Source organism: Anabrus simplex, chromosome 6, assembly GCF_040414725.1.
Source record: "Anabrus simplex isolate iqAnaSimp1 chromosome 6, ASM4041472v1, whole genome shotgun sequence".
NCBI classification, from domain to species: Eukaryota; Metazoa; Arthropoda; class Insecta; order Orthoptera; family Tettigoniidae; genus Anabrus; species Anabrus simplex.
Window position 1 is genome coordinate 72294040 of NC_090270.1, and position 15021 is coordinate 72309060.

The 15021-nt window shown below is 44.3% G+C and overlaps 1 protein-coding gene across 1 annotated transcript in view; it reads left to right on the top strand.

Annotated features, from left to right (window-relative positions):
• Nucleotides 1–258: 258 nt before the first annotated feature.
• The window catches only part of yellow-g (L-dopachrome tautomerase yellow-g), a 45458-nt gene continuing 30695 nt past the window's right edge, over nucleotides 259–15021 (top strand). Inside the window, exon 1 of the mRNA XM_067149855.2 lies at nucleotides 259–290. The gene's annotated coding sequence lies outside the window, so the exon portion shown is untranslated. The remainder of the gene's footprint in view (nucleotides 291–15021) is intronic.

Below are 15021 nucleotides of genomic sequence, written 5' to 3' on the forward strand. Positions count from 1 at the left end.
TGTAGGAAAGCGATGCAGATTTACCGTAAACAAATTCGTGTTTATTTCCGGCCATATCTGATGAGACACTAAAACCTGCAGTGACCATGAAACAGCCTTCGGTGTTGTTGATGCGTTTGGAGGACTGCAGCTTGCTGCTGAATGGGCACGACTCAGCATGAGCTCAGTGATGACCAGTGGGAGGAGGAATGTAAACAGTATCGAGTATAAAACTGTTGGTAGGGGGCGTGTCCGATTTATAATCACTAAACTCGCATCTGTCAACTGCATCTCACAGGTGAACTGGAAAGGTAAGTACAGCATTACTGCATTCCAATTGAAATTCAAGAGCGTATGTAAATTGGACTGTTTAGGTGGAAAAAATATGCTTGGTTCACTTTGCAAGGGCACGGGTTTGATGACCCGTCAGAAAGTAGAGAAATTTAGAAACGAGACTTCAGTGTCTAGAGGGGCACAATACACTACTACTACTACTACTACTACTACTACTACTACTACTACATGTTTTCATTCCTCCCCTGAAGGGGGGAGGCGGGCCTCCTAGACGGCGATGTCATCTCTCAGGCCAGGATATTTGTATCGGAGAAGGAAATGTGCGGGAGGGTGAGAGTGTTTGCGGTCGCGGCTTATACTAAGAACTGCCCGTCCCCACATTTTCAGGACAGCAGACGGTAGAGCCGTGCCCATCCCTCCTCTGCTCGGTTGGCAGAGCTGTCGAACCACGGACCAGCTGTGGCCACTTTGAGCTGAGACCCGCTGTGCATCAGCTTATGACAGAAACGAGTACGAGGGTAATTACATAGTGCCGAGGTAATAGTAATAATAATAATAATAATAATAATAATAATAATAATAATAATAATAATAATAATAATAATTTTGTCCGCCTCTGTGGTGTAGTGGTCAGTGTGATTATGTGCCACCCCCGGAGACCCGGGTTCGATTTCCAGCTCTGCCACGAAATTTGAAAAGTTGTACGAGGACTGGAACTGCGACCACTAAGCCTGGGGAGGTCAACTGAGTAGAGGAGTGTTCGATTCCCACCTCAGCCATCCTCGAAGTGGTTTCCCGCGGTTTCCCACTTCTCCTCCAGGAAAATGCTGCTATGGTACCAAAGTTAAGGCCACGAAAACTTCCTTCCCTCTACCTTGTATGTCCCTTCCAATCTTCCCATCTCCCACAATGCCCCTGTTCAACATAGCATGAGGTAGCTGTATACCTGTATGAGGTACTGGCAATTCTTCCCTGCCCTTGAGGCGGTAGAGTCGGAGGGAAAATCCGAACCTAGAGGATAAACGGATAATGAAATGATATGGAATGAAATAATAATTGTATGACCTCAATTACCGTGTGCAGACATTACAATTTGACGCCATCTGGCTGTTTGCTCGTCAATATCGACGTTCAGTTTCACTCCAAGCCTACTAGATGGCAGAGTAATCCGAATCTCTCCTGGGCGCCTATGGCTGAGTTTGAGTGAATTTTGACCGCTAAATACCAAATTATGTCACTAAAGATCTTTTAAATGCCGACATCGTACGACATGAAGTGTCGAATGGACTTTTCTACGCCCTTCAAAAGTCCGACTACCTCTGCCGGGTTTGAACCCGGTCTCTTGTGATCCAGGGGCCGATACTGATTCACGGAGGCAGTGCGGAGGTGACATACGATGAAATCGTTTACCTTAAAAAATTCCAGGGCTTCATAGACTTGACGGAGATCATTTCGCATTTCTTCTCCACAAACTGAAGTGTACTTAGACAAAGAGATACGTTTAGAGTATCGACATATTATTTCGTAGAAAACCAGTGCATTCTTCTACTTACCGAGCGAGTTGGCCGTGCGGTTAGGGGCACGCAGCTGTGAGCAGCCCTGAAAGTGTTTTCCGCGGTGTCCTCATTTTCACACGAGGCAAATGCTAAGGCTGTAGCTTGGTTGAAGCGACGACCGCTTCTTTCTCACTACCTAGACCTTTCCTATCCCATCGTCACCATAAGACCTATGTGTCGGTGCGACGTAAAGCGACTTGAAAAATATCTACTTAGCGGTGTGTTGTCCCGCAAGTACAAGGTTCGCTCTTCGAGTCCTTAAACGCCATTTGGAACGATTGAGAATGACGTCTGGCCTCAAGGCAACGTCCCTACCTTACCTCGCCAGCGCCGTCAGACATGGTTCACTATAAAGTGGAAGGCAATGTTGACGATTGGGACAGGTGCTACACCAAGAATATGGCAACCATGTGGCTGGAGAAAGTAGAATAACATCCACTCATCCTCAGCCTGTCGTAAGAGGCTACTAAAAGGAAAACCTGGGCCTCTCACCTTGGGAGCTCCCTAGCTCCCCTAGCTGAGTCTTGTCCCAGGTTCCTCACCTTCAACTTTCCTATGGGACTTCCTATAGTGGGTTCGAGCCCCACTGTCGGCAGCCCTGAAGATGGTTTTTCTTGGTTTCCCATTTTCACTCCAGGCAAATGCTGGGGCTGTACCTTAATTAAGGCCACGGCCACTTCCTTCCAATTCCTAGAAGTTTCCTATACCATCGTCGCCATAAGACCACTGATCTCTATACCTGGATGGCTGGTAGCTTGGGTAGCAGTAAGCCGAATAGAAGATGACTGGCGTACTAAGATGGCAGCGAGCGCACGGTGCAATAGACCACGAGGAACGCGCTTGCTTTGTTTATGCTTAGTTCAGTGACGCCAGGCCTCTTGATTGTAGTTCCACGAGTGTTCTGTGCTGTGTTATTGCAAATTAAATAGTAGTGTATTTTACGAATTTAGGTTCGTTGCCTCGTAGTATACTTGTGGATTACAAGATTCAATTTAAATATGTATGTGTTTATCTGAAATATGAATGAAGAAACATTCTACGGGGTATTAACATACCGCAGTGTTCAGCTTATGGATGTACAAACAGAACCGATCAGTAGAAGGAGAAATCATTTCATCGGGGAGTTTTATACTGTAATAAGAATCTTCCTAGGGTAGTGTTTTGAGTTTTAGGTTTATTGTATCTTATTTCGCATATTCCGGGAGAAAAATGGCAATTAATTTATGTAGGTTTCCTTTCTCGAGACCCGAACATCTAAGATCATCGATTAGGAGTATCAGGCGGGAGAATTGGGAGCCTTCTAAAACAGCTGTTCTCTGCTCGGATCACTTGGAGGAAGACTGTTTTGATAGAAATGGACAAGCCGGGCTGAGTGGCTCAGACGGTTAAGGCGCTGGCCTTCTAACCCCAACTTGGCAGGTTCGATCCTGGCTCAGTCCGGTGGTATTTGAAGGTGCTCAAATACGACAGCCCCGTGTCGGTAGATTTACTGGCACGTAAAAGAACTCCTGCGGGACTAAATTCCGGCACCTCGGCGTCTCCGAATACCTTAAAAAGTAGTTAGTGGGACGTAAAACAAATAACATTATTATTATTATTATTATTATTATTATTAGAAATGGACAAACTGTACACCTTAGAAGTGATGTACAGCCAACGGTTTTCAATTTTACTGAACGTTAACTGCAAGTAAAGATTTATTTATATATTTTTTATTTCTCATAATTAAACTGACAGTTTCGATGAAATAATTGACGTAACCTTATAACAATCTTAGAAAACGAAGTCTGGAGGAATTCTAGACCTTATTTACATCAGTAATAATTATGGGTTTCAGACACTGGAGTGGTGGGAGAAGGGAAAGTGTGGTGGGTGTTTGGGGCTATCCCATTATACTATTCGTGGTATTTGGGATTCTTTTAACTGGTGTTACATATTTCTGATGATGACTATCAATATCGCTTTGCTAGCTGAATTTAATTAAAGAGGTCTGTAATAGTAAATTAAGCTGCAGGTAATGTGATATATTGACAAGTTTTGAATATTTGCTGGTTTTATAAATGTGTACATTTGCTTCAGTGATATCTTAATTTGATAATATGCGCGTTATTTCATGGAAACAGGAAACAGAAATTCATTATCAAGCACCTATTACGATATGTCGAATCTAGGCCTGTATAGTGAGCTACGTTTATAGGTACATCATTTTAAGAATGCATAATTTCGTGGCATACATGTATACAATTTACAGCAATGTTTCCAGAAACTGGTTTTCACTCGTATTGCGTTACCGATCGCTAATTGCATGTATTCAGCATCTAAGTTAATATTTGTCGGCCGTTATTATACACTCATGTTTATTGCTATCTCGGAGATTTAGTGACCTCGGAATGACGTGTCAGTGATCCCAATGTTCTTAGGCTTTGAGTGAACATGTCTCTATATTTTTAATTATTCCAATGCGCCATTAATTGCGACTTAAAATTGACTATATTATCATTGCTTCCCCATAAGGAGAGCTCTAGCTTGGGTACGCCAACATAGCGAACCGCACGCTCAACTTGGCGTACTTTCTCCTGCAGCGGAGACCTGCCATCAGCGATCCATGTATAGAGATCAGTGCATAAGACCTATCTGTGTCGGTGCGACATAAAGCAAATAGCAAAAATATTTTTATCGTACAAGAAAAATTATAGGGGTGAAACATATAATAATATTACATTGTAGGTAGCTCTGCGCGATGTCTGAGTCAACGATTGCCCCTGAGCAGTTGAATATGACATAACAGTTTATACTTTAGTTACCAGATGACAGCAGGGACTTAAGTAAATACACTATAGAGTACATTATACACTGCCGGCCCCGTGGCGTAGGGGTAGCTTGCCTGTCTCTTACCCGAAGGCCCCGGGTTCGATTCCCGGCCAGGTCAGGGATTTTTACCTGGACCTGAGGGCTGGTTTGAGGTCCACTAAGCCTACGTGATTAGAATTGAGGAGCCTGTCTGACGGTGAGATAACGGCCCCGGTCTAGAAAGCCAAGGATAACGGTAGAGAGGATTCGTCGTGCTGACCACACGACACCTCGTAATTTGCAGGCCTTCCGGCTGAGCAGGGGTCGCTTGGTAGGCCAAGGCCCTTCAAGGGCTGTAGTGTCATGGGGGGAGCGGGTACATTATACACTATCGTGTATTTGACTTAAAGCAATCTCCTACGAAAGCGCCCCCACTTGGAAGACACGTGTACTATCTGAACTCTGAAGGTGATATTCTGTGTTTGTAAGCTGCTACTAGTGAAATTTCCCACTTCCCAGTTACTGTTTTCATTAGTTTTTCTCGGTAACCTGTTATTGTTTGTCTTCGTTATATTCGTAACAGTGTCAGGCATGTGACTGTGACAAAGTAACTGCTACATTATTTTTCAGCCATCTCTACCGTAAAGGTCTCCAAACGAAAATACTGTACCCATACTTACTGTCTCCCACATCTTCAGAACATGTAAGACTGTGCTTTGACAAATGAAACAACATTCTTAAAACTTCTGTTGTTTTATATGCTGGGCTTACATTTCTGACAGGTAATCTAGCAGCTCTACATTGCTGGCTACTCATGAGAGATTGTGACTTTAGGGCACACGGACGAGAATGACAAATTTTCAGTCTTCTTTTAGTGTTATTCTTCGTTCTAGAATTACGGAATTCACTAAGACGTTGATATTGTTGGTGTTATGTAAATATAATTTATTTCTGATAATTACTGACAGAAGAGAAAGGTGAACTTGCAAATGTATACTAGATAATTATGAAACACGACCTCTAGATAGGTCATTAATAATAAAGAGCATTGGTTCGAAACCCAGATTGTACTTTCATTGGCAGTACTCCAGACACGTGGCGACTATCAGTGCTACTTGACAGTATTAAAAACTCAACATGTTGATTAGCCGGTGGTTGAGTGGTTATTAATATGTTATAACACTAATAGTGCTATGCACTTTCCTCTCTCTTCCTCCATACCACACACAGCTGTCATTCCTACTTAATCCATTTTTTAAAAGTTTAAATGTTACCTCGAAGGCGTTGCTGAATGCAGGAAGTAGCTCGACATAAGCTAATTGTCCTTCATTAAATTAACAAGGTAGATGCCTGTTTAACGAGTACATGGCTGGGCTCAAATATCACGAGGGGAAATCAGCAAGTGTAACAACCCGATTTCAGTAAAAAGGGTGTATTCTGCCCGAAGACAGGTCCGAATCTCCGCAGAGGTGTGCCTGAGCCGGAGTTTAAGTGCGGTAGGGTGGTCAGTTCCTTTCCGTTCCTCCATTCCCTTACCCACCACCAACAGCGCGTGGCAACCCATCCAAATCTTGACCACGCCCAATGTTGCTTAACTTCGGAGATCTCACGGATTCCAGTGTTTCTTTTTTTTTTTTGCTAGTTGCTTAACGTCGCACCGACACAGATAGGTCTTATGGCGACGATGGGACAGGGAAGGGCTAGGAGTGGGAAGGAAGCGGCCGTGGCCTTAATAAAGGTACAGCCCCAGCATTCGCCTGGTGTGAAAATGGGAAACCACGGAAAACCATTTTCAGGGCTGCCGACAGTGGGGTTCGAACCTACTATCTCCCGAATACTGGATACTGGTCGCACTTAAGCGACTGCAGCTATCGAGCTCGGTATCCAGTTTTTTTTAACAGGGCTACGGCCATTGGCGATTTCAGTGAAAGAGGGGTCGACATTAGCGAACACATGTTTCGGTTTATCTGTAGACACTCGACCGTTCCCGAGAAAATGACGGTCGAAGTTTCCGCCGTGCTTTACATGCCTATTAGTGCACAGTAGGTTCAATAGACGTGGTGGCGCAGTGCCTTTCGGCGCGGCTTCACACTTCTGCGCCCCATGTTCAAATCTCGATGAAAAATGACAATCCACAGCCTGTTTCCAGTCATTCGACCGAGTCAGGGATGGAATCAACGAGCTAGATGGATGGAATTAATAGGATAGGAATTTTGCCGGCTGCCGAAGCCTGTCGCACTCCTCAGGGCAATGATTAATGAATGACAAATGAAACGAAATTATACTGGGGAGTGTTGCTGGAATGAAATATGACAGGGAAAACCGGAGTACTCGGAGGAAAACCTGTCCCGCATCCGCTTTGTCCAGTACAAATCTCACATGGATTGACCGGAATTTGAACCATGAAACCCAGCGGTGAGGGGTCGGCACACTGCCGCCTGAGCCATGGAGACTCTCAAATCAGGATGTATAATTTGTTATTTCATTTATTTACTTTTGCCCATTGGCGATTACTACACGAATAGTTTTGTTCGTCCGCCTCTGTGGTATAGTGATTACTGTGATTAGCTGCCACACCCGGAGGCACGGGTTCGATTCCCGGCTCTGCCACGAAATTTGAAAAATGGTACGAGGGCTGGAACGGGATGCACTCAGCCTCGGGATATCAAGTGAGTAGAGAGGGGTTCGATTACCTCTCAGCCATCCTGAAAGTGATTTTCCGTGGTTTTCCACCTCTCCTCCAGGCAAATACCGGGATGGTACCAAACTTAAGGCCACGGATGCTTCCTTCCCTCTTACTTGTCTATCCCTTCCCATCTTCCCATCCCCCTATAAACCCCTGTTCAGCATAGCAGGTGAGTCCACCTGGGCGAGGTACTGGACCTCCTCCCCAGTTGTATCCCCCGAATCTATGTCTGAAGCTCCAGGACACTGCCCTTGAGACGGTAGAGGTGGGATCCCTCGTTGAGTCTGAGGGAAAAAGCCAACCCTGGACGGTGAACAGATTAAGAAAGAAAGAATGGTTCTGTTCAATGTATTTGAAAACATCGCTGTCGTTATTCGTCTGTGTTCTGTCTAGTAAATGGATTTTAAAACATCAATAAATGAATGGAACAACTTATTCGAAACTGGTTTTGAAAAATGACCCGTTGTGCGTGGTTTGTCGCAAAATGATTGCCAACATGTAAAATCTTCAATAATATTAACGACGTTTCTTTCTCGAGTGATATTCCCACCCAGAAATATAACTGTGGCAAACCTGCCTCCGCGCAATGTTCGTGAAGTGCGAAATTTCCGTTTCGAATGTTTCTATGATCGGTATCATCCAAGGGAATGCATCGTATCTCCCTGAACTTACAAAACATTGCAATCCCTGAAAAATAACACACAAACATATAGGCTGTACATAATAAATGCATAACACATTTTTGAAACCCAGTTGTAATTTTTACAGTCAATATAACGCCCTTGTATTCAGTAACTTGATAAGAAACATTTGTGCAGTAATCGTTAATTGACGTAAGTAGATAAAAAATAATTAATTGGGATTTGAACACGGGACGCAAAAGCGAAGCCGCTGCGCCTGCGTGTCGGGCTTACTACGCGCTGTATGTATGTATTGAACCCATAATTCTACGTAAGTCAAGGGTTCAGTATGTATGTATGTATGTATGTATGTTCAGTCCTCAGCCCTAAATTTGGTTGGATCTTCAACAGATCCGCCATCAGCTGTCATAGATGGCCTAGGCATCACTGAAGAGGTGTACACTGGAAATGATGAGTGAGGTAGTTTCCCGTTGCTTTCCTCACCGAGCCAGAAGTTGCTATTACATATCAGTCTGCCAAGCCCACTGAAATGCATACACTAACTGACCCTATGAGCAACGTTTTCACACCATTCATAGCAGGGACTGGCTGCAAAAGAAATGGCATTACTAGCATCGCTCATACCTCAGTCACTTTCATACTGTCAAAGCCAAGGATAAGACAGAGACAGATCAATGAAAGTAACACAATTGCTCTAGCCATAACCAGAAGACTTGCACTGTAAACACTAGGTCTCGCCAGCAAAGGCATACTACGCGCTGAACAATACGTAAAGCACATCGGAAACTTCGACCGTCATTTTCTTGGAATTGTAAGTTGCTTTACGTCGCACTGACACAGAGAGGTCTTATGGCGACGATGGAATAGGAAGGGGCTAGGATTGGGAAGGAAGCGGCCGTGGCCTTAATTAAGGTACAACCCCAGCATTTTCCTCGTGTGAAAATGGGAAACCACGGAAAACGATCTTCAGGGCTGCCGACAGTGGGGTTCGAACCCACTATCTCCAGAATACTTGACACTGGCCGCACTTAAGCGACTGCAGCTATCGAGCTCGGTTTTCTTGGAATCAGTTGAGTGTCTACAGATAAGCCGAAACGAGGTGTTGGCTTTTCAAAAAAATGCTATTTGTTCGGGGCGTCGACCCATGTGGATCTTTTGCCACTACTGGCACCATATTGTATGAACCTTCGTGTAATTGGAATGGCGGTAGTGTGGAATGTTATGTATGAGGAAAGAAAGATTAAGGACGTCACCCAGGCCAGGCCAGGGATATTAATCATTACAATTAAAACCGGCCAGAAGTCGAACCCGGGGCCGCCGGCTGACAGGCGGACGCGTTGCCCCCTACACCGCGGGGCCGGACTTAGGACGCGTTCGCTTATTTCGACCCTTCTTTCCATAAGCGAATTTCTGGGAATCTGGGTTGTTACACTTGGTTGATTCCCCTCGTCAGAAGAAAAATTTCTGACACCATGTTAGCCGGTTCGATTTCCGGTGATGGAAAAATTCTCCATCAGAATGTTGGCAAGCAGTGTAGGGGAGGTGGTGGTTATACAATTTCTAATCACTAGATTGCGTGTCGAAAGCCCGGATTCGTTTACAAACATCTCTCCAGTGTTCATATGGAGTGAGGGCATGTGTACTGCTAAGTGTACTGCCGTCCGTCTCTGTGGTGTAGTGGTTAGTGTGATTAGCTGCCACCCCCGGAGGCCCGGTTCGATTCCTGGCTCTGCCACGAAATTTGAAAAGTGTTACGAAGGCTGGAACGGGGTCCACTCAGCCTCGGGAGGTCAACTGAGTAGAGGTGGGTTCGATTCCCACCTCAGCCATCCTCGAAGTGGTTTTCCGTGATTTCCCACTTCTCCTCCGGTCAAATGCCGACCCAATGTCGGAAGCTCCAGGACACTGTCCTTGAGGAGGTAGAGGTGGGATCCCTCGCCGAGTCCGAGGGGAAAACCGACCCTGGAGGGTAAGCAGATTAAGAAAGAAAGAAAGAAAGAAAGAAAGAAAGAAAAACTTTTAACCATGGTGTAGGATAAGCTTGACGTCACGATTATGGCCACCAGGCGGAGTTAAGGATACTTCTTCTTCTTCTTCTTCTTCTTCTTCTTCTTCTTCTTCTTCTTCTTCTTCTTCTTCTTGAGAGTGGAGTTTGGACTCTATGAATTTCGCCCAGTCACTATGTCTGTGGTGTAAACACAAGTGTCTTGAAGACGGAATTTTATTGCATATCTTCTACTAAGAAAATGAGATATATAAAATATATTACGGGGCCAATTATTGTTAGTATCTCTCACGCTTTGTCATGACTTGCTTGTATTTACCCGTAGAGGATGAAATAAATTTTACAGTGGAAACAAGAAGCATATTTTGACAATATGGCGGAGGGAATAGTTCATATTTACAACTTCAATTTGGACTCATCAATAAACTTATTTATCAATTAAAGTGGGAGTGAGGGTTGGCAATAAATAGGAAACACTAGTAGGAAGGCGAATAGATAACTTAACGACGGGGAGAATCAAATTGTGGATACTGAAACAGAATGTGATTACTGTCACCATGTGGGTGTGCACCCACACAGGTAGAGAGGTTAGAAAGAAGGAAACGGCACTTATATTGCGGTGTAAGCGCGTGGTTGTCCGACTCGTTGGCTGAATGGTCAGCGTACTGGCCTTCGGTTCAGAGGGTCCCGGGTTCGATTCCCGGCCGCGTCGGGGATTTTAACCTGCATTGGTTAATTCCTATGGCCCGGCGGCTGGGAGTTTGTGCTGTCCCCAACATCCCTGCAACTCACACATCACACATAACACTATCCTCCACCACAATAACACGCAGTTACCAACACATGGCAGATGCCGCCCACCCTCATCAACGGGTCTGCCGTACAAGGGCTGCACCCGGCTAGAAATAGCCACACGAAATTATTATTTATAGCGCATGGTTGAAACGAAGACGTATGATATTCATGATATGCTGACGAGTGTATGATGCATAAAAATACCAAGGTTTGTGAGGAATTTGCGGCTGAATTTTATAACAAAAATGCCTTTTTTACGAGTTGGATATTGCCAATCCTCTCGTCACGAGCTGTATGCTGCATCGTAAAGTTCAGGAAGGAAGTCAAGGGGAGGAAGGGCTACAAGAATTGGTGCTGTATTTTGAGTACTAGCTACCTTAACTGCAGAATCAGCTCGCTCATTTCCAAAAATAACGGAAAGTCCTGGGATCCACACTACTGTTATGTACACTCCTGATTGTTCGAGTTGATACAAGAAATATTTCACATTGTAGAGATACCTATTATAAGAGAACTTACGGATACCTGTTAAGTTATTAATTTCGGATGTACGAAGTGACGTTCCTGACTAAGAATGCTGCATCAAGAAAATAGCCACCTTAATTAAAATGCAAGGCACACAAGAAAGTTATAAAAGTCTCTCCTCTTTGAATGTTGAATGAGGCCACAAGAAATACGATCAGCGGATGGAGAGGATACAGATGGGAATGCAGAAACCATAAATATGCAATGGATATTTGGTACATTTCCCATTATGTAACATTAGTAGGGATACGTACACCCACTATCACGACGAACTGAACGACATAGAACAATTTACAACTGAATAATAATAATAATAATAATAATAATAATAATAATAATAATAATAATAATAATAATAATAATAATAATAATAATTTTTTGTCCGCGCAGGCGCGGGGACGAGTATATGGACAATCTCAGAGTAAAAACTATGCCCTCTTACTCATCTGTTTTATAGGGCTACCCGATGAGTCGGAATAATCTTTAGTACCCTAATTAAGACCATGCCCGCTTCCTTCCCAATTATTGCGTGGCCAGGAAATTTCAGTGTAGGCCTATTACTGCGACGTTTCATGACCTCTGCGGAGACGGCTTTACTTGCAGCCAATAGGCTTGTAGGATCTAACTTTGATAAATATCAACAATATTGTTTTGAATCTAGCACATATTCACTAGCAAAAAGAAAGAGGTCCCACTTATTACTTTTACGTTTCTTAGATAAGCCGAGGTCCCAGAATTTCGTCCCGCTGGAGTTATTGTAAGTGCCAGTAAATGCTAGTTGTTTTACGCCGCACCGGCACAGATAGGTCTTACGGAGACGATGGGATAGGGAAGGGCTAGGAGTGGGAAGGAAGCGGCCGTGGCCTTAATTAAGGTACAACCCCAACATTTGCCTGGTGTGAAAATGGGAAACCACGGAAAACCATACAGGGCTGCCGACAGTGGGGTTCGAACCTCCCATTTCCCGGATGAAAGCTCACAGCTCTGCGCTCCTAACCGCACGGTCATCTGGCCCGGTCGTACCGAGTATAACAGCCTGTCTGAATATTGGCGAGAAGTAGCAAGTAGCTGGGGAGTTAGATAACATTCATCTTTAGCATGCTATTTCCATGGTTCATAAATGTTCTGATACTACTGGTACGTAAGACAATGGTTCATCACAGCATTCCAGCTATTCAATCCCTACTCTGTGAAAGAGAGCAGGTACCAAGTGGACGGAATAAAGGAAGAGGATCTTTAGTCAACAGATGAAATCATCCTCCGCAAACGAAATCATAAATAAAGCTGCGTGTGTACCGAAAGGGTCCATTCACGAATAATAATAATAATAATAATAATAATAATAATAATAATAATAATAATAATAATAATAATAATAATAATAATAATGTTATTTGCTTTACGTCCCACTAACTACTTTTACGGTTTCCGGAGACGCCGAGCTGCTGGAATTTAGTCCTGCAGGAGTTCTTTTACGTGCTAGTTAATCTACCGACACGAGGCTGACGTATTTGAGCACCTTCAAATACACCGGACTAAGCAAGGATCGAACCTGCCAAGTTGGTGTCAGAAGGCCAGCGCCTCAACCGTCTGAGCCACTCAGCCCGGCATGTACTAGATTAACCTATACAATAATCAGTATATAGTAAAATTAAACTCGTGTCCTCATCCCGAGGTAGTGCAGCTCTTTTCTGGCACACCCCCAATGGAGGTGAGCTGCACGTACCATTTCGACGACATACCTGCCCTCCTGTCATTCTTAAATTTCTGGCAGTACCGGCAATCAAACCCGGGCCTCTGAGGACGGCAGCTAATAGGACTATCCGTTAAGCTACGGGGGCGGACAGTCAGTCTGGTGATGGTGGCAGATTACTTGAGGTGGGAATACAGAGACGCCATTATTATTTTTGTGTGTGTGTAGATGAGTGCGGAACCCCAGTGTTGGTATCAGGCAGGGAAACAATTCAACAAGGCTAAGTTAAATGTTCTCCGCTTCATGATTCTTCTGACTATCTGTGGTTACATTACTGTGAAGCGGATTTCAACCAATCATATACGATTTGTAATAAAACAGTGTCCGCCTCTGTGGTGCAGTGGTTAGTGTGATTAGCTGCCACCCCCGGAGGGTTCGATTCCCGGCTCTGTCACGAAATTTGAAAAGTGGCACGAGGGCTGGAACGGGATCCACTCAGCCTCGGGAGGTCAAATGAGTAGAGGTGGGTTCGATTCCCACTTCAGCCATCCTGGAAGTGGTTTTCCGTGGTTTCCCACTTCTCCTCCCGGCAATGCCGGGATGGTACCTAACTTGAGGCTACGGCCGCTTCCTTCCCTCTTCCTTGTCTATCCCTTCCAATCTTCCTATACTCCAACAACGCCCCTGTTCAGCACAATACGTGAGGCCGCCTGGGCAAGTCCCCAGTTGTATCCCCCGACCCAGAGTCTGAAGCTCCAGGATACTGCTCTTGAGGCGGTAGAGGTAGGATCCCTCGCTGAGTCCGAGGAAGAAACTGACCCTAGAGGGTAAACAGATTAAGAAGAAGAAGAAGAAAACAGTGCGGTAAAGTGTCATTTTCCGTACCCTTCTGAGTACGGGAAGAAGGCAATTTTTTATATGAAATAAAAAATATATTCATCTCTGATAGGGCGTTGTTTTGACGAGATAACCAGACGAGTGGAATTATCACCGGAGAGTGAAGCTACCACGCTTGGTTATTTTTCCTTTGGTCTCTGACACAGATATTAATTACTCCACCTTCTCGAATAGATAATGAAGGCTGGGGGACTACAGTAGTTGGACTCTATCATAACCATATGATGGCCAGCTGCCATTCACTTTCGCAGTAATGTGCTTATTTGAAAGGGAACGATCCATTGTATGAACCTGTGCACAATATCTCTTTTATCATAGACCGACCCTATGTTCCATTATTGACGCCATACCATGTTTCCTGAGCAAAAAGTAGCTCGAAATACTAATGCGGCTGGTCATTATATGGTCACGCTTAGGGGTTACCATGGACACTATAATGGTGTATACAAATCTTGTCTTTGTTGTTCCCCGTTTTAGTCTTTAAAAATACACTGAACTTGTATGAAGTAAAATCGTGACTTTGGACTGGAAATGAACAATTCATTAATTCAGATTACTTGAGGTGGGAATACAGAGACGCCATTTTTTGTGTAGATGAGTGCGGAACCACATATTTGTAATCAGGCGAAGAAACAATTCAACTGCGATGGCTTAGTTATTACCTCTAAAATGATCTTGTGATATGCATGGGTTGACCAGGAGGGAACAGCAGGTGAAATGAAATGAACAATGTCTGGCACTTAGTAGGCCTACTTAATGCTCACTGTTTCCCATATTGTAAGGTTGTGCATATATGTTGGGTATTCAGCCCGAAGGCTGGTTTGATCCTACACAGCTCCACCAAACGCTATCATAGATAGCATAGGTGTTACAGAGGAGGCATACTAGGGAAATGAGGTAGTTTTCCGTTGCTTTCCTCTCCGGGCCAGAAGTTGCTATTGCATATCAGTCTGCCAAGCCCACCGAAATGCATGTACCAACCGATCCTATGAGCGATATTTTCACAGCATCCATAACAGGGACTGGCTGCATAAGGAATGGTATTACTAGCATCGTTAATACCTCAGCCACTTTCATATTGTCAAAGTCAAGGATGAGACTGAGACACGTCAATGAAAGTAACAAATTTATTCTAGCCCATACCAGAAGACATAGTGCAC